Here is a 19028-nt window from a genome sequence, read left to right as displayed (position 1 = left end):
GGCTGGTATTCTAAATAAATAGTTGAATGAATAATTCATGTCAATTACAAAATATTTTTACAGACTTTTAGGTCTTCAAACCTTGTTTCTGACCTTAAAATTCTTCTTTTTTTTTATCTAACTAGAAACTGAGACATAATCATTTCAAAAGCATGGAAACCATCAGGCTTGAAAAAAAAAGGCAGGTATTATTAAGTTTTTATATTTATACTGTGCTTGGTGGTATATCTTGGTAATCCATGTTTCCCAACGATCACATATGCGGATGAGCCACTTGTTGGAGTAACGAGAACTTAGGGTGTGGAGGAAATGGCCCCTAAATCTCGATAAAGTCACTGACAGCAGGGTGACGGATTGGGTTTATGGCGATAGTCAAAATCTCTTTCCGGCTTTTAATGTTGATGCCTAGCAGATGATCCTACTGGAATTCGTATGAACTGGCAGGGGTCACTTGTCTCAGCTAGATAGTCATTGCTCATTACAAGGAGCTAGCTATTTTTTGACGAATTTAACCTATGAATCCTCTATGGATTTAGTCACTCAGGGAAAGCACAAATTACAGAAAGGCCCCCCAGTCCCAGGCGTAGCGGGCTACTAATGATATATTGTTTTATAAATACTAAAGAAAAATTAATTGGTAATTGGAATGCTTGAACGCTGAATCAGAATGGGAAGTAATAGCAGGTGGAGCATGAATTTTTGAAATATAGTTTCAATATCTTGGCCCTAACTGAAATACGCTGGAAGGGGATTGGTAAAGAATTCTTAAACCAAGGCAATAAATATATCTACTCAGGAATAACAAATGAAGTTGGAAGGAAATGGGTAGGAATGGAGATGACTCCAATAGGAGAAAACACATTAACGGAGTGGAGAGCTATAAATAGTAAATTGTTACTTGCAAAGCTTAAATCAAAGCAATACATCATGAGTCTTAAAATTTGCTATGCACCAATAAACGATTCCTCTGATGAAATGAAAAATGAATACCATGAAGAACGGCAGAGTGTAATAAATGAGATCCCTGAGAGAGATATGAAAATTGGGATTGGTGACTTCAATGCTAAAGTTGGAAGGAATAATCAAAGTAAAAAGAATGTGATTAGAGTGGAGGCTCTTGGCTAAATTGCTAATGAAAATGGGGCACATTTTATAAGTTTTTGTTAAAAAAAAACCATCTTGTTATTCGAAGTACTCTTTTCAAGCACAAGGACATCCACAAATATACATGCACTTCACCATGTGGCTCTTACAAAAATAAAATAGATCATATAGCCATTAATGAAGAGAGAAGGAGGACTTTCAGAAACGTAGTAAGCTATATATATGCAGATACTGGTAGTGATCACCAGCTTCTCATTGCCACACTGAATTCTATACTGAAAGCACCCAACAGAAATGTAGATAGATTTGATATAACTAAGCTTCTAAAAGATGAGCACGGACTAACCTTTGCAATTGAATGTAGCAACCGATTTGTAGTTCTAGAGATTTTATGAGACGAAGAATAGACAATTAATGAAGAATGGTGTGATATTATATCAGTCAGTTGGTATTGAAGTTTTAGGACATGCAGCTTGAGGGTTTAAATTTTGATGAAAAGCTGAGAGATGAACCAGTATGATTTCGAAAAGGTAGAAGTTGAACTGACCAAATTTTAATTTAAAGATATGTTGTACTGCAAGGTGTAGAATATAAATATCCACTTTGGATGGCATTTGTGGACTATGAAAAAGCCTTTGATAGAGTGCACTGGCCAATTTTGTGGATAGTCCCACGTTAATATGGAGTTCCTCTTAAGTATATAAATTTAATCAAGTCTATCTATGAGCATAGCAAGTGCAGTGTTGATAAGAAAGTCAAAAGAAAAGTCAAGAATGACTGGAGAGAATATTTACACCGGAAAGCAGATACGGCTGACAAAGCTATGAATTCAGGGAGTGTCTATGGTATAAGAATTTCTCACAGAGTTATTAATAACATTTATACCCGGGCCAAAGACAAGAAGCATACTCCCATTAAAAAGATAGATGGATCTGTTAGAGCATCAGAAAAAGAAGAAAGGCAACATTAGCTGGAACACTTTAGTAAGGTCATGAATAGGAGATATGAAGGGAATCATTTGACTGATATAACTGAGGCTGAGAAAGACCTTGGTGTGACCATGAATGAATTCAGTATGTTTCAAGTCAAAGCTATCAATAAAAAACTAAAGAGATGGAAAGCCCCTTGCCACGTTGAAATATATGCTGAGATGATATTGGCTGAAAATGAAGTGACTCCCAGAATAATTACAATATTATTTTGTAGAATGTGGCGTGAAGAGGCAAAACCTGATGAATGGGGGCTAGAAGTGTTGGTGAAAACGACAAAAAAAAAAAAAATATCTGACAGATTACAATAGTTACAAAGGCATCACACTTACTTGAGTTGTCTTGAAAATATACATTAAATTCATTCTGAATAGACAAGAGAGAAAGATCGATGAAAACCTGGGAGATGAACAGGCAGGATTTCTAAAAGGTAAAAGTTGAACACACTAAATTTTCATTCTAAGATATGTTGTATAGCAATGTGTAGAATATAGAAATCCTATTTTGATGTCAATTGTGGACTATGAAAAAGCCTTTGATAATGTGCCCATGCCAATTATTTAGATAGTCCTGCGTTACTATGGAGTTCATCATAAATATGTAAATTTGTTTAGGTGTCTGCATGAGCATAGCAAGTACAAAGTTACTGTTAGAGCAGCCTTACTAAATAAATTTCCAGTGAACAGTGGATTATTATAAAGGAAAGGGTTATCACCTACGTTGTCTATCGTTCTCATGAATTTTGTAATGCCCAGAACAGTTGGGAATGGTGGAGAAGGATTGGACTGGTAACAGAAATTTAGCTGAACTAGAATATGCAGATAACACTGCCCTTAATAGCAGAACTTCTTCATATCAATGCAAATATCTTAAAGGAAAAATGGAACCAGCTCCTTTATTGTTTTACTTAATCTCCTCTGCCAAAAACTGTTTCAGTGTTTAACTTGTGGCTCTATCTATGGCTAAAAAAAAACTCGTCAAAAAAAATTATATTAAATACATTAGTGCTCCACAGCACAGTACTGGCAAAGCTTGCTTACCAGAATGCATGAAATATCATAAGAGGTTGGACTCAATATAAATAGCAGATGATGAGAACGGAATATACAATGTAAGATGAAATATCATTGGAAGCATAAAGGATTAATGAGGATGATTTACTTAAATACTTAGGAACTATAATCTCTAATACAGGATCTTCAGAATTTGACTTTTATGTAAGTTTGAAAAAAGCAAATCAGACAATGACTAGGTTAAGTAAAATTCGGAAATCATATTGCCTGAAATTACATATAAAAATAAGGCTATATATCAATTTAATTAAATCGGTGTTACTGTATGGACAAGAGTCGTGGTATGACAATGAAACAATATAATTTCAGAAGAACATTTGGGATTTATATGGCAGGACAAGGCTAGAAATGTAACTAAAAGAGAGATTACTCGAGGGCCATATGTGGATGAGATTATGGTGAAGGGTAGATGTAGATCGTTTGGGATTAATCAATGCACTTCCCAAGAGAGGTTAGTTCACCCAACTTTCAACAGGGCTTCACAAGGCAATAGAAGAGTTGGAACCACCCAGGCCTACATGGCTGAGGAATATGAAGCGTGAAGAAGGAAATGATGAATGGAGAAATATTGATTTAAAAGCTCAAGATAAACCCGACAAGTGAAATCTAACCGAGAGTAATGCAACAAACATCTTTAGTTTCCTCTTACTCACTATTACTATCTAACAGAGATATATTAGTCTCAAGTGTCATATTTCTTGTTGCTAAGTATAACAAAGGTTATCGTTTACATCCAGTAGAGGCTTGTTGTTTAGTTATATATACCTTGGTAGAAGTAATTCTTGAATGATATTTAATGCCATGTACTAAAACATATTTATTTGTCCGTCAAAGAGGAAGAGCTAATGTAGATGATTATTTCATACGAATCAAATTCTGTGGACATAATTTATCAAAAGAAAACAATAGTAGATATCGAATGAAATAGATCAGATTAAGCCATAGATGAACACAATAGAATTTATATTAGATTCCGAATGAAAATCCTTTCGGGTGATTCTGTTAAATCCAGTTCTTAAGCTATTAATTCAGCCAGATTTTCTCAGATCGAACAAAATATTTATTTAATGTGTGAGAAAAATGTGCTAGATCTCTCCTAACAGAAACAAATCTCCGAGATTATAGTAATTTTCAGTATAAGATTCTTTAACGTTAAATCGAAGAGATAATTCTGGCTGGCTGTGGGGACGGGGGTGGTGGTGGGGGGAGGTGTTGGGCATTGGAGTTAATTGGAGTAATAAAAAAATGTAATCGATCCATTGAATCTATTTAAGAATCTGCATAGATTTGATCATTATCTGTAAATCTGTTGACACAAAATTACCAACTAAACGGGAACCATACAAGTCAAAACTTAATAAACCTGTATCAAGATATAAATTAATTCCAAGTAATTGATATTAAAAATCACAAAGAACTGATCACGATTACCAAATGTTGCACCGTATGCTATGTCAGTGATAACATGTGTGAAACAGAATAATTTGATTAACAGCCACCCATTATCATTATTATCCCTTTAGTTAACGAATGGTAAAATTACTGTTTTCATTACGTAATAGTTGTGAAACGAGTTACACCGGGGCCTGACTGCATAATTATCAAATTTTGTGTCTAGTAATTTGAACCAGTTTGGTAAAGAGTGTTTTCTTACATTATGTTAATGCTTCTTGTTTACTCTTGTTTAATCGGAATAAACGTCCATGACAATATTTGTCTTTTATCTAAGTACTATAGAATCACAAATAAAGTTTAGCTCTTATAAAAGACCCAAAGGCAGAAGTATTAGTTTGAGTTTTGATAGGACATTGGATGGGTTTGATTTGTAAATATATTTTATTAAATGTAAATATGAAGGAATGAAGGTATAACAGGGGAATTATGAGAGAAGTGAAGAAAAAAACAGTTATAGTATTTGTACATATGGAAGCATAAAGAAATATATTTGGAAGCCTAAGTTACATTTATTAATTAATACAGCAACTCTTGTTAATATCAACTAATATACACAAAAGAAGACGGATAGAAAGAAAAGAGAGGTAGATCTGGGACGAGAATGGTGAGACGGGCCGAGAGAAGGTTGTGACTCAAAGACAGGATGAAAGTAACTGAATGAGTTTATTATAGAACACTCTCCTTTATATACAAAAGTCAAAGCAACAGGAAATTTCCTGTTCAAAATCGACACCGTTACCGATGAAAAAACAGACATGTTTTTTCAGGTTATTTTTAAAGCGAGGGGAGAGCGAAGATACAAGCATAATATATACACAAAATGAACTATGTACGATCGTGTGACACACGGTTGGTAGAGGGCTCCCCCCCTAAAAATGACATACTGTACATGTTAAATTGGGCACCCTGATCTGGAGAGACGAACTGTGGGCGGGTCATATGGCAGGACGTAAGCAGGTTTTCAACGATCAATGGAGACCCATTATTCTTTGCAAAGAATGTTTAGTAGGAATAATTTCAGACTGTCGGATCACAAGGAATGGGCCCTTGTAAGGGAGCGTTAGCGGTGGCTTGCTAGTTTCGTTGCACAGGAAAACATGCGTTGCAGAGTGCAAGTCTGTCGATGTGTGATGCTTCGCTGGGGGTTTGTAAGTCTGGCAGCATGGAGTACATTTTCCCATGACGTGACGTATGCGCTGGAGATCGTGGGAGGAGATTGTAAAAGGAAAAAATTAGTCAGGGATGACCAACGGGTCCCCATACACCATTTCAGCTGCTGTGACGTCAAGGGCGTCTTTAGGAGTGGTCCTTAGACCCAGGAGGACCCAGGGAAGCTGAGTAAACCAGTTGCAATCCTTGCAGCGGGACATTAAAGCTGCTTTGAGGGTGCGATGAAAACGTTCAACCATTCCATTGGCGATGCCTAGGAGATTCGCTAATGATGTCCACAATTGAGAGGAGAAAGTGGTACCCCTACCAGAAGTAATATTCTCAGGGATACCAAATCTAGCAATCCATCCTGAGAGTAAGCCAGATATACATGAGGCGGACGTTACAGTTTCGTTGGGAATGGCATCAGGCAAACGAGTGGAGCGGTCGATGACAGTAAACAGGTAATGATTTTCTAGAGATGTGGGTACGGGGCCTACAACATCGACGTGAATGTGTGCAAAATGACTCTGGGGTTGAGGAAAGGTACCCACTCCTGAATCCGTGTGTCGATGTACTTTGGAAGTTTGGCAAGAAGTACAGGCGCAGAACCAATCCTTAGCATCCTTAGAAATGCTGTGCCAAATGAACTTCGTCTTCAGCAGCTGTGCGGTAGAATGGCACGAGGGATGTGAAAGCCCGTGAATGAAATCAAACACCTACCGGCGCATGGGGGCAGGAATCCAAGGTCGTGGTCTACCAGTAATGGAGTCATAGATGAGGGTGGTGTTAGACTCTTTAAGGGGGAAGTCTTGCCAACGGAGGGACATGCAGTATGTCTTACATGCTTGATATTCTGGATCCTGTCATTGGGCTTCAGCCAGGGCGTTGTAATCCAATACCATTTGAACGGCAGCCAACGTGTATCTTGACAGAGCATCGGCAACGGGATTCCTTTTCCCAGGGACGTATTGAAGGGTGCAATTATATTCGGCCACGGAGGAGAGAAGTCAGCGTTGACGAGCGGACCAGGCGCCAGACTCTCAAGTGACGGCGTGCACCAGAGGCACGTGGTCTGTGCGAATCATAAAGGGCGTACCTTCTAAGAAATGGCGAAAGTAACGGTCAGCCAAGTGCACCGCCATCAATTCATGATCAAATGTAGAATAACCCTATTCTACCTTGGACAGTTTTCTGCTGAAGAAGGCCAATGGGTGGGGCAAGCCGTTAACCACCTGCTCGAGTACTGCACCAATAGTGACGTCGCTGGCATCGGTGGAGAGAAGGAGAGGGGCATGTGGTATAAGAAAAGTGAGAGCCGCAGCAGTTGGTAGAGCCTTCTTTGCATTGCAAATGCTGCTTCTTGAAGGGGACCCCACTTTAAGTCTTTTGGCTTGCCCTTAAGGGAGGCGTAGAGGGGAGCAATAGTGGTGGCAAGGGCTTGCAGAAAGCGGTGATAATAGTTGATCATGCCCAAGAATCTCTGCTGAGCTTTGACGGTCGAGGGCGCGGGGAAGTTCTGAATGGCTACTACCTTCTCAGGAGGGGGAAGAACTCCCTCAGGAGTGATGCGGTGAATGACACTTCGTTTGCGTTAAAGGTATACTTGTTGTAGCTGACTACAAGGACGTTTTGATGCAAACAGTCGAGCAAGATGCGCAGGTTATGGAGGTGTTCCTCTTTTGAGGAGGAGAAAACAAGTATGTCGTCGACATATCATACACAGAAGGGGAGGTCACCAAAGATGCCATCCATGGGGCGTTGAAACGTGGCCCCAGCATTACGAAGGCCAAAACAGGAGTAATTGAAGGTGTATCTACCAAACAGAGTGGTGATGGCGGTCTTGGGGATGTCTTCTGGGCACCTGATAATATCGCTTCAGGAGGTCGAGTGTAGAGAAAACCTTCGCTTCGTGCAGGTAGGAGGTCACTTCGGCGATGTTTGGGATGGCGTAGTTACCCGGTTCTGTTTGCATGTTAAGGCACCTGTAATCCCCACACGGACGGAGGGAGCCGATGTGCAAGGGTGATGACCCTGAGCTGGAGGCCTTTTGGCAAAGGCCCATTTCCTCCATTTCGGAGAACGTCTGTTTGGCGGCTGCCAATCGTTCCGGTGCCACATGTCTGAATTAAGCGAAGACGGGGGGTCCCGTCATCTTAATATGGTGATAAATACTGTGCTTGGCAGGGGCTGTGGGCGTTTGGCAAAGTTCTTCCGAGTACGACATGAGGAGCTGGGCGTAGGCATCCGTGGGTGCGCTGATGTGGAGAGCGAGGTTGGAGGGGGCGGGTTTGAATAGGTGTCAACAAGTACGAGTCTGCGTTGACCAATCGTCAGTGGGCCACATCGACCAGAATGTGGATATGAGAGAGGAAATCCGCACCAAGGATTGGCAATGTGATGTCAGCACCAAGAAACTTCTAATTAAATTTACCGTTTTCAAACGATAATGTGAGGTTCTCGTAACCATAGGGGGGTATCGTAGATCCGTTGGCAGCAACCAAGCAGATGTCAGCAGACGTAGACAGACTACGTCGTGTCCTGAAGAGTTCCCTTGGGAAAAGAAAACGATAGGCACCTGTATCACCCAAAAATTGCGCGCCTATTCCTGCATCATTTAAAAAGAAAAGATTAAAAACACGGGAGGCCACCGCCACGAGCGATGGCCTACTTACACATTTTTTGGCCACTGACAATCCTTGGCACATTTTTTCGCGGTTGCCCTGAATATGAAGTGGTAGTAACAAAACTGCGGAGATGTGAGGTAGTAGGTGGCTGTAGAAGTCGTTCGTTGGGGCGCGAACGAGTGGTGGGTTTTGGGTGGCTTTGTCGCCACTTCGGCACGTCACGGTGTATGCGTGTATGTCCAACGGCATTCATGTAAGCTTCAGTTGACGGTGAATAGGCGTCCTCTTCGTTAGAGGTGGAGGCGTTGATGGAGGTCTTGAAGTGGCTGTCTATAAGGGCGTCGGCTTTGGTCATCAAGTCGTTAATGGGTAAACTATCGACATCGGGTATGGCAGCATATACAGGTTCGGGTGAACGGCGTATCCAAAGGGCACGACGTAGGTTCACATCACGAGGAGAGCCGTCTGCGGCAGGTTGCAGGCTAGCGATACTGGTCATTTCCCCGAAGGCGATCGAAGCCTTTTGGTCCCCTAATGGTTGTTGAGAGAGCTGAAAAAGCTTTGCTATACGGGTGGTTGTGACGGCGAGTACTGCTGCAGAAGGTATGTTTTGACGGTTTCATACGCTATTGGGGTGTCTCCTTGTTCACAAAGCCAGTCAGATATATCCGGGAAGGTGTCTTCGGGTATCGCCACGAGAACATAATCTGGTTTGGTGTTTGAGCGAGTCACGCCCTTAATGCGAAATTGAACTTCTGCGTGCTGGAACCAAGCAAATGCCTCTCCACTGGTGAATGATGAAAGTTTCAATGGGGCAGCAGCAGTGCCAACTTCCGTAGAGTCCGCCATAGTAACAACGATGGAGGGCGATGGGGGGTGAAAGGCTGGAGGAGCGAGTCGTCTTCCGTGGTCACCAATGTGACGGGCCGAGAGAAGGTTGTGATTCAAAGACAGGATGAAAGCAACTGAGTGAGTTTATTATAGAACACTCTCCTTTATATACAAAAGCTCAAGGCAACAGGAAATTTCCTGTTCAAAATTGACACCGTTACCAATGAGAAAAAGAAACATGTTTTTTCAGGTTCTTTTCAGTGCGAGGGGAGAGCGAAGATACAAGCATAATATATACACAGAATGAACTATGTATGATCGTGTGACACACGGTTCGTACAATGGCTGAGAAGGATAGCGAGGATAAACTGCTGATGAGGAAGGAATAAAGGATGACCTAAAACAATATTTGTTGAATGGGAGGGAAGAATTGTCGAAACAGAAGGGTCAAAGTATTCAGGAGGCACGAAGGCAATGGTGGAATGAATATAGGTGTGATCAATGTACTGCCAATGCCTCTAAAGATATATGGAAATTGGTTGGCGTTGTGTAACTTTTCTACTCGGGAGGTTCATCCATGATTTGCAAAATATGGGAAATGTGACATTGAAGTTTTTTTAGGTGCTTTGGACTTGGGCGGGGGAGAGAAACATTTTCCATTAAGGGAATCTGTCCATCAAAACCATTTAAGACCTTTGCATTTATATTTTGGAAATCACAAAGGGATTTGCTTCTTTTGCCTTAAGATTTACAGAAACGCCGATTACAACATGAAAGTAATGGTAAATTAGATGGGAGCAAGAAATCAACTGATAAAGTAGATGACAATAATAAATCAATGATAAAGTAGATGGTAAAAATAAATCAATGATAAAGTAGATAGCAACAATAAATCAACTGATATAGTAATCGGCAACAATAAATCATTGATAAAGTAGATAACAACAATAAATCAATGGTAAAGTAGATGGCAGCAATAATTCAACTGATAAGGTTGGTGCCTGGAAAAAATAAACTGATAAAGTAGATGGCAGCAATAAATTAACTGATAAAGAAAATGGTAGGAATTAATCATCTGATAAAGTAGATGACAACAATAATTCAACTGACAAAGTAGATGGCAACAATAAATCAACTGATAAAGTAGATGACAACAATAAATCGATGATAAAGTTGATTGCAACACAAAATTAACTAATTAGGTAGATGACAACAATGCATCAATAATAAAATAGATTGCAACATAAAATTAACTAATACAGTAGATGACAATAATAAATCAATCGATAAAGTAGATGACATCGTTAAATTAACTGGCACAGTAGATGGCAGCAATAAATCAACTGATAAAGTAGATGGCTGCAAATAAAGCAACTGATAAAGTTAATGACACCAATAAATCAATGATAAAGTAAATGGCAAAAAAAAAAAATCAGCAAGAAATCAACCGAAAAAGAAGAGGACAGCAATAAAACGACTAACAAAATAGATGACAGTAATAAATCAACTCATAAAGTATATGTCATCAGCAATTAAACTGATAAATTATATAAAACCAACGGTCATTCATACAAATAATCTATGGTACTATTAATAAACCAATAATTCAAAGAATGATTAAAAGAAGAGACGAATATAGATATGGATAGATTAGATAAAAGGTAAATGAACGAATAAAAGAATTAATGGAAAAATAAATCCAATTTTTATTTCCTAGTTTCATGCTCTGCTTATTGGCACGATGGGACTTTAACAACATTCCTGCAAACTGAATTTCATTAAGAGCTCTAATTTGTTTTTCGATCTTATAGTAGAATGAGAGAATTTTATGAATTGTTTTTTCATGTGAAACTGTGAAAATGGTGGAATTGTTATTCCCTATATTATGTATGTATGCAAATTTTCCTCTTTGGTAATAACTTTTTCTCGTAAGGTAAATTTGAAAAAAAAAGTGATTTGATGGCAAATGTAATCAATAAATTATTTTATAGTTATTTTCAACAATGCTATTTTGAAGGCAGCAAATTAAAATTCTAATGGAAGTAAAATACAAACTTCAAGGTTAATGGAAAAGTGCATTTTCTGTCTTTGGAGAGAAAAAGAGTCGAATCTCAATACCTAGGGCATAAAGCAACTGACCTGAGTATAATAATATATTTGATTGCTTTGTCGGACCGACAGTTAGTTATTGCAAGGGAAGGTGACAATGCCCTAAAGACTAACTATTTAAACACATGAGCAGCGATAAAGTCCCCTGTCGTCCCAAGATAGGACCAAGGAAGGGCAGGCAATGTCTGTTGATGAATCAACAGGCAGACCTATAAGCTCCCCTAAGGATAGTGGGGTGGCAGACACTACAAGAAACTATCGAGCTTGAGCGGGACTTGATATATCGTCCAGCAGAACTCCAGGAAGGGCAGTTTCCAGTAGGCCACCACAATCATAATGAAATATTCTCGTATATCGTAAATGAGAATAATCTACAAATGCCTTGCAAGACATCTTGGAAGACTCTACACATAAAACTGTGATGCGCATATTTGAAGCCCATTTCTCATATTAGTCTGGATTCCCGTTTTTTATCTTTCTACTTGCTCTTTTTTTTTTTATTTTACCTGGAAAACACCTTGACCCCTGTCCAACGAAGGTCTTCAGATCTGTCAGAGTATACTATGTATCCTGCTATACACAAGCTGAAGCTTTTAAAACTAATTTGTGGTATAAAGGAAGCGTTGAGAGAGAGAGAGAGAGAGAGAGAGAGAGAGAGAGAGAGAGAGAGAGAGAGAGAGAGAGAGAGAGAGAGAGAGAGAGAGAATACGCTTCATGAATAGAAAGAATTTCTCTAGCTGAGACGAGAGCGCTTTTGCCAAATATTTTCATTGAGATTCATCCTTGTCTTTGTCTAAGGATTATGCCTGAAAAGAAATGAGAATATTGTGCAGTATTCCCATAAGCAGACATGGAATCCTAGTGTCTTTTGTGCAAGATGCTCTTGCACGAGAACACACAGAAAAAAAAATCGGGGATGTTTTTAAACATCGATTTAAATGGAAATTGACTACCTGAAAAGGTTTATGTACTTCAAAGAAAATATACGATGATACAAGTTTTTTTATTTATCTATTTATTTTTTAAACTCAAAATTATATTTCTTCGTAGTGAGGGAATACCTTTTGAATATTTATTGAATTAAGCCCCTCCCCCTCCAGCCTTCGTAGGATAAGGATTGTGTCATCGAGGCGCGCTCTCTCTCTCTCTCTCTCTCTCTCTCTCTCTCTCTCTCTCTCTCTCTCTCTCTCTCTCCGCACTGACACTTGCAACTATTTGCTAAAAACTGGGTACATGATTCGCTGTTTAGTTGAACAGGGATGTTCTCAAATTTTTAGTAATGCAACCATCTGTGACGAGCCAAGAGTAGGTTGTGACTCAAAGGCGACATGAGACCAACTGAGTACCTTATTAAGGACACATCGAGAATATATAAACACTAGGTCTTGGCAAGGAGGTCTCAAAATACAACATGCTATTTCTTGTCCAACCGGCAACTGGTTCTGTTAACAGTTAATAATAAGAAATAGGCAAACAGGTTGATGCAAGTTGCTGTCAGTGCAAGGGGAGAGCGGAGATACAGAGGATAATATATATCAATAAGAGAAATGTCGTTACTATGTACGATCTTGTCACACACGGGTGGTACACATCTATTCACTCTCGTCGGGTCCGGGACTCCTAGCCTTGCCAGCTATGAACGATACCAAAATCGCTTCGAGGAAAGAGAGAGAGAGAGAGAGAGAGAGAGAGAGAGAGAGAGAGAGAGAGAGAGAGAGAGAGAGAGAGAGAGAGAGAGATCCTGCCTATTTTATTAATAAGTGTTTAAAAGCAACAGGTGGAGCTGATGATCTGAGTATAAAGAATTTCTTTGAACTATCAACTAATTTCAACACATGATCATCTGATTAGAAAGAACATGTTCATTATCAAATTCCATTTCATCTAAAATTGTATAAAATCTCAACAATCTGATTTGCCTTACTCAGTAGCTAATGTATACTTATATATAAAACCATTTTATATTTGAATTTTGAGAGAGAGAGAGAGAGAGAGAGAGAGAGAGAGAGAGAGAGAGAGAGAGAGAGAGAGAGAGACTTCTAAAGTAATTAAGTACTCGTTTATTATATTGCTATGAACATAAAAAGTATGACTAGAATTAATTGTATAATTCATAATTTTCACATTTTCCTTTCCCACAATGAAAGATGTATATATACAGAGAGAGAGAGAGAGAGAGAGAGAGAGAGAGAGAGAGAGAGAGAGAGAGAGAGAGAGAGAGAGAGAGCTGGAAATTCTAAGAAAAAAGAAATGCTAAATCTGTGGTCGTTGAAAGATCTTAAGTTAAGAAACATTTCCTTCTCAGCGTTGGAGAGAAATAGTAAGTCAGATAAAAATTCAAAGAAAAAAAGGGGAAGAACTGTCTGTCACAAATGCACTTATCGGAACCTATCTTAATCTCAAGCAGATCTTGCAAGACGGGCAAATCTTATATCGGAAAATCACGTTATCTCATAAAAGCATAAGAAGAAAAGTCAATTATAACCCAATAGGAAATAATGACGTTAGTGTCATTTTTATTTTTATCGTTTAATAAAGTCTGAGTTATAGTTTATCCATGTTCAGATCTTGTGATTTCAAATTGCATACTGAAAAGGAGTAAAAGAGTTTTAAATGATGTAATAAGTTTTCAACACTTAACATAAAAGAATAAAATGATATTGTAAAACTATGCTTCTCGACGTATTGGCAATAGAAATGTGTCGATATAACAGGATCTGAAACGCCAGATAACATATAAAAATCATTTGAAGTTTTACAATGGTAAATGGAGTTAACTCCATTTATCATCATCATCTCCTCCTACGCTTATTGACGCATTAAGCATGTTTATTTCTGCACGCTATGAATTCAACAAGGAAGTAATTTGAAGAGCATTAATACATTGAAAACGGTTATATGTTTAATTTTGTTATTGAGAAATGCCATTTATGGAGGATACAATAAATAAAATTCAACAGAATATATCAAAGAACAAATACTGGAGATGGTACCCAAAAAATATTATTTGCATAGCAATATACCATTGACATTTCACTACGTACACCACAATATTCAAAATGCTGATAATGATCTGTAGCCTGTAGGCGAAGTGGCTTTGAATTTCAGTAAATCGGACGTTCTCTCAAGTTTCGTTCTTTATAAGGTGTAAGATCGCATAGATATTTCTACAATTTCTGTGGTGCGGAAATGAAGTATTCATTAGAAGTTTTTATTACAAGGGTTTTTTATTTTTTTTCAAGGTTTGTTTCTTCCTTGACCTTTTATTTCGTTGGATTTGTTTTCAAGATAAGGCCTATTTGTTAATAGATGATAGTCTATGAACCCTATGTACACTCAGATGTTCAGAAAAGTCCTTTACATACGCCAATCAACAATTTTGCCCGTTGAGTGTAGTGAAGAATAAATATTTAAAACAATTAACTGATTTAGATGTCTCTCATGAATGGCATATGCAAGGGACAGTGACAATGACCTAGCAGGACAATGCCCTAGAGAATGACCATATACAAATATGATCAGCACCAAAGCCCCCTCTCCTCCCATGGACGGCCAGGCAATGGCTGCTGATTATTCAGCAAGTAAACCAATAGACTTCCAGAAATCACAAATCCTTAACTCACAAGGATGGTGAGAATAAAGACACTTGATCATGTCTCGAACTCCTGTTCAGCAAGACTTTAGGAAGAGATGTTTTCAATAGGCATCTGCAACTAAGGAGTGGATATTTCTTTCATGGACTTTAAACCCCAAATCTGAAGATAAATTTCAAAGATTCAATAAAAAAAGGCACAATAGGTGATTCAAGGTAAATCATACCTCTAGATTTTTTGTATAATTATTTCTCTCGATTTTTTTTATTATGGAATACACATACATAATCTTACAATTTATAACATATTTACATCATCATATATTTGTATGAATATTTTTTCATTTCACATATACTGCATTTACGATTGAAATTTTTACTATACATCTAAATATGTTCATCTTGCATCAGGAAAATACTGGTTTGATATGCTGACCAAAATAGAAAGATTTTACTTCTCTTTGATTTCTGAAATGTCAAATGCTACAATCCATAAAATGCAGCTGTATTTCCTTCTTTCTCCCCCTCTTGACAGACATGATTTATTACTGAACAGGTTTACGATTGAATGATCTTTTAAGGAACAAAATGTCGAAGATGTCGAAACAAGAGGAGAGAGAGAGAGAGAGAGAGAGAGAGAGAGAGAGAGAGAGAGAGAGAGAGAGAGAGAGAGAGAGAGAGGTTTTAGGGTGAACAAAACAAAAAGTAATAAAGATAAATGTGTATTAACATTCTAGTTTTTTGTTAAGCGGAAAAAGAGATTTATGTCAATTATCAATAAGAACTTTTGTGCTGTTTACTCGAGCATTATCACAAGTGGAAAGCTTTAACACAATTTCTGCTCCCTCACCAAAAGAAAAGAAAGAAGACAATCATGATCAGGAGTTGTTGCGAGAACAATTTTTAATCAAATAGAATTGTGGCTTGGAAAGATAGACTTTTTTGATAATATAATTTTTCAATTTAAAGAAGAAAATTATTCATTACATCATTTGAAGATGTTCACACACTACAATATAATTTTGTAAAAATTCACGAACAAAAAGATGAGAGACCAGACAATAGAACGCGAGTGTAGAATAAAGAATATTCAGTGAATGAGAGAAGAGGTTTGAACAGTTTCCAGTTCTTCACGGCTCTTCTTATCTTCCAAGTCTCACAGGCGGCAAACGTTCCATTGCATAGATTACCAAGTGAAATTCCAGCAGGTGTCTGTGAAAACAGCGATGCTGAGAGCAATAATGCAGAATAGATTACATTCCTATCTATTTCTCTCTTTGGTAATATCCGTGCAGCGTTCATTTCATGAAAAGCTTTAATATGTGATTTAATTTCATGCAAGAATGTTTGAGCTTAATGCCTGCTTTTATTACGAAATATAGATTGCGAATATGTCCATTTAGATAATTGCTTTTTATCCCACAAGTTTTGCATAAAATAAAAATTTCAAAACTAACGGAGTATGTCCTCGATACGACAAACAATCTTATTTTCCTCGTGACTCCACTGCGTACTTGCACTTTAATGTATTTACTTCAAAATCAGATGGATTTGGGTCATACCACACATGTCCAACAAGTTTCGTTGATATTGGTTAAGTAATTTTCCGTGATGTTGCTCAAAAAAAAAATAAATAAATAAACTAACAAGACGTTTGCTATTTACTCAACATTGGGTTTATTTTCAAAGCACTGCTGAACACTTGTCCTTTGGTTAACTTTATTCAAATGGTAGAGATTCATCCTTGGGTCATAGCTTACATAACTACCAAGTTTGGTCAAAATCGGCATTATAGTTTTTTAGTGTAAAGTTACAAACAAACAAATAACTAAACTTACAAAATTTCGGAACAGACAGGGGTGAATACATACTCCTCGCCCCGAAATCATATATTTGCTTAAGGTGGTACAATGCACTAACAGTCCTCATGCCTGATATAGCAAGTTCTATGGAGTATGGAGAGGACGAATACCATTTCAAGCAAGATTTTTCGGGTTTTTTTTTTTTTTTTTTTTTTTTTTTTTTTTTTTTTTTAAGAAATCCATTTTAACCAACAGTAAGATAATATTCATAGCCTAATCATGATTCCTTTTCAGCGTTTTTAAGATTTCATTTGAATCCAAAGGATTATTTTCGTATCACCTCTCATAATCATCGAAATTTCTTTTAAAAATGTTTTGAAAAATCCCTGGAAATTCTTTTTAATGTAGAATTTGTGACGGTAGTTAACGGCAATATATTTATACATTCCTGTACAAAATAAATCCATATATCGTTAGTATTATTACACTAGTGTATATGACCGTCATTTTTGGATATGCACACACGCACCCCCGCTCATCACGGCATGGCTACTCCCTCTCCTCTACCCAAGGGACGGTTAGAGCTGAGAGTGACCAGAAACTCATACACACACAAAGATATATATATATATATATATATATATATATATATATATATATATATATATATATATATATATATATATATATATATATATATATATATATATATATATATATATATATATACCGTGCTAGGCAGTACATACCATGTTAGGCATTATATACCTTACTAGGAGGTATATACTGTGCTAGGTAGTATATACTGTGTTGGGCATTATATACGGTGCCCGTCGATATATACCGTGTTAAGCAGCATGTGTTAGCAATCCATGTTTGCCAACGGTATAAAGGTTATACAATTATAAGTATATGAGCAACATTGTGGAGTAATGAGAAATTTAGGTGTGGAAGAAATCTCCCCCTAACTCTCGATGAAGTCACTGGCAGCAGGGTGACGGATTGGGTTTAAGGCGATAGACAAGATGTATCCTTTGATGAATTTAACCAATGAATCCTCAATGGATTTAGTCAGTTCATGGAAAAAGAAATCTCATGGTTTATAATTAATGAAAAAAAAAATTGGAAAATTGAGATACTACCGCTAGAGAGTTATGGGGTCCTTTGACTGGCCAGACAGTACTACATAGGCCCCTTCTCTCTGGTTATGGTTCTTTCCCTTTTCCTACACAGACACCGAATAGTGTGGCCTATTCTTTACGGATTCTCCTCTGTCCTCATACACCTGACAATACTGATATTCACAAACAATTTTTCTTCACCCAAGGGGTTAACTACAGCACTAATTATTCAGTGGCTAATTTCCTCTTGGTAATGGTAGAAGAGACTCTTCAGCTATGGTAAGCAGCTCTTCTAGGAGGACACTCAAAAACCAAACCATTGTTCTCTAGTCTTGGGTAGTGCCATAACCTCTGTACCATGGCCTTCCACTGTCTTTGGTTAGAGTTCTCTTGCTTGAGGGTACACTTGGGCACACTTCTATCTAGGTTCTCTTCCTCTTGTTTTGTTAAAGTTTTTATAGGAATTATTTATTTCAATGTTACTATACTTAAAATATTTTATTTTTCTTTATTTCCTTTCCTCACTGTGCTATTTTCCATGCTGGGGCCCCTGGCCTTATAGCATCCTGCTTTTCCAACTAGGGTTGCGGCTTAGCATTTAGTAATAATAATAATAATAATAATAATAATAATAATAATAATAATAATAATAATAATAATAATAATAAAAATTGGAATGTTAGAAACATTAATCAAATTGGGAAGTTACAGCAAGTAAAGAATGAATTTACGAAATATAATTTGGATATCTTGTTATGTGATTGGATGGAGATTTTAGACCAAAGCAGTACATATATCTACTCAGGAAGAACAGATGGAGTTGGAAGAGAAGGAGTTGAAATGATGATGACACCAATAGCAGGAAAGACATTAATGTAATGAAGAGCTGAAAATAGTAGATTGTTACCTGCAAAGCAGTGCAATGTGAGTTATAGTTTGTTATGCAACAACAAAAGATTCACCTGATGAAAGGAAAGATGAATACTATGAAGAACTGCAGAGTGTAATAGATGAGATCCTAATGAGAGATATGAAAATTCTTATTGGTGACTTAAAGGCTAAGTTAGTAGGAATAATCAAATTATATTATTATTATCATTATTACTATCCAAGCTACAACCCTAATTGGAAAAGCAAGATGCTATAAGCCCAGGGGCTCCAATAGGGAAAATTAGC

This window comes from Palaemon carinicauda, chromosome 5, assembly GCF_036898095.1.
Source record: "Palaemon carinicauda isolate YSFRI2023 chromosome 5, ASM3689809v2, whole genome shotgun sequence".
In the NCBI taxonomy this organism is placed as follows: domain Eukaryota; kingdom Metazoa; phylum Arthropoda; class Malacostraca; order Decapoda; family Palaemonidae; genus Palaemon; species Palaemon carinicauda.
The sequence above is the reverse complement of the archived record's forward strand: the minus strand, read 5'-3'. Positions refer to the sequence as shown.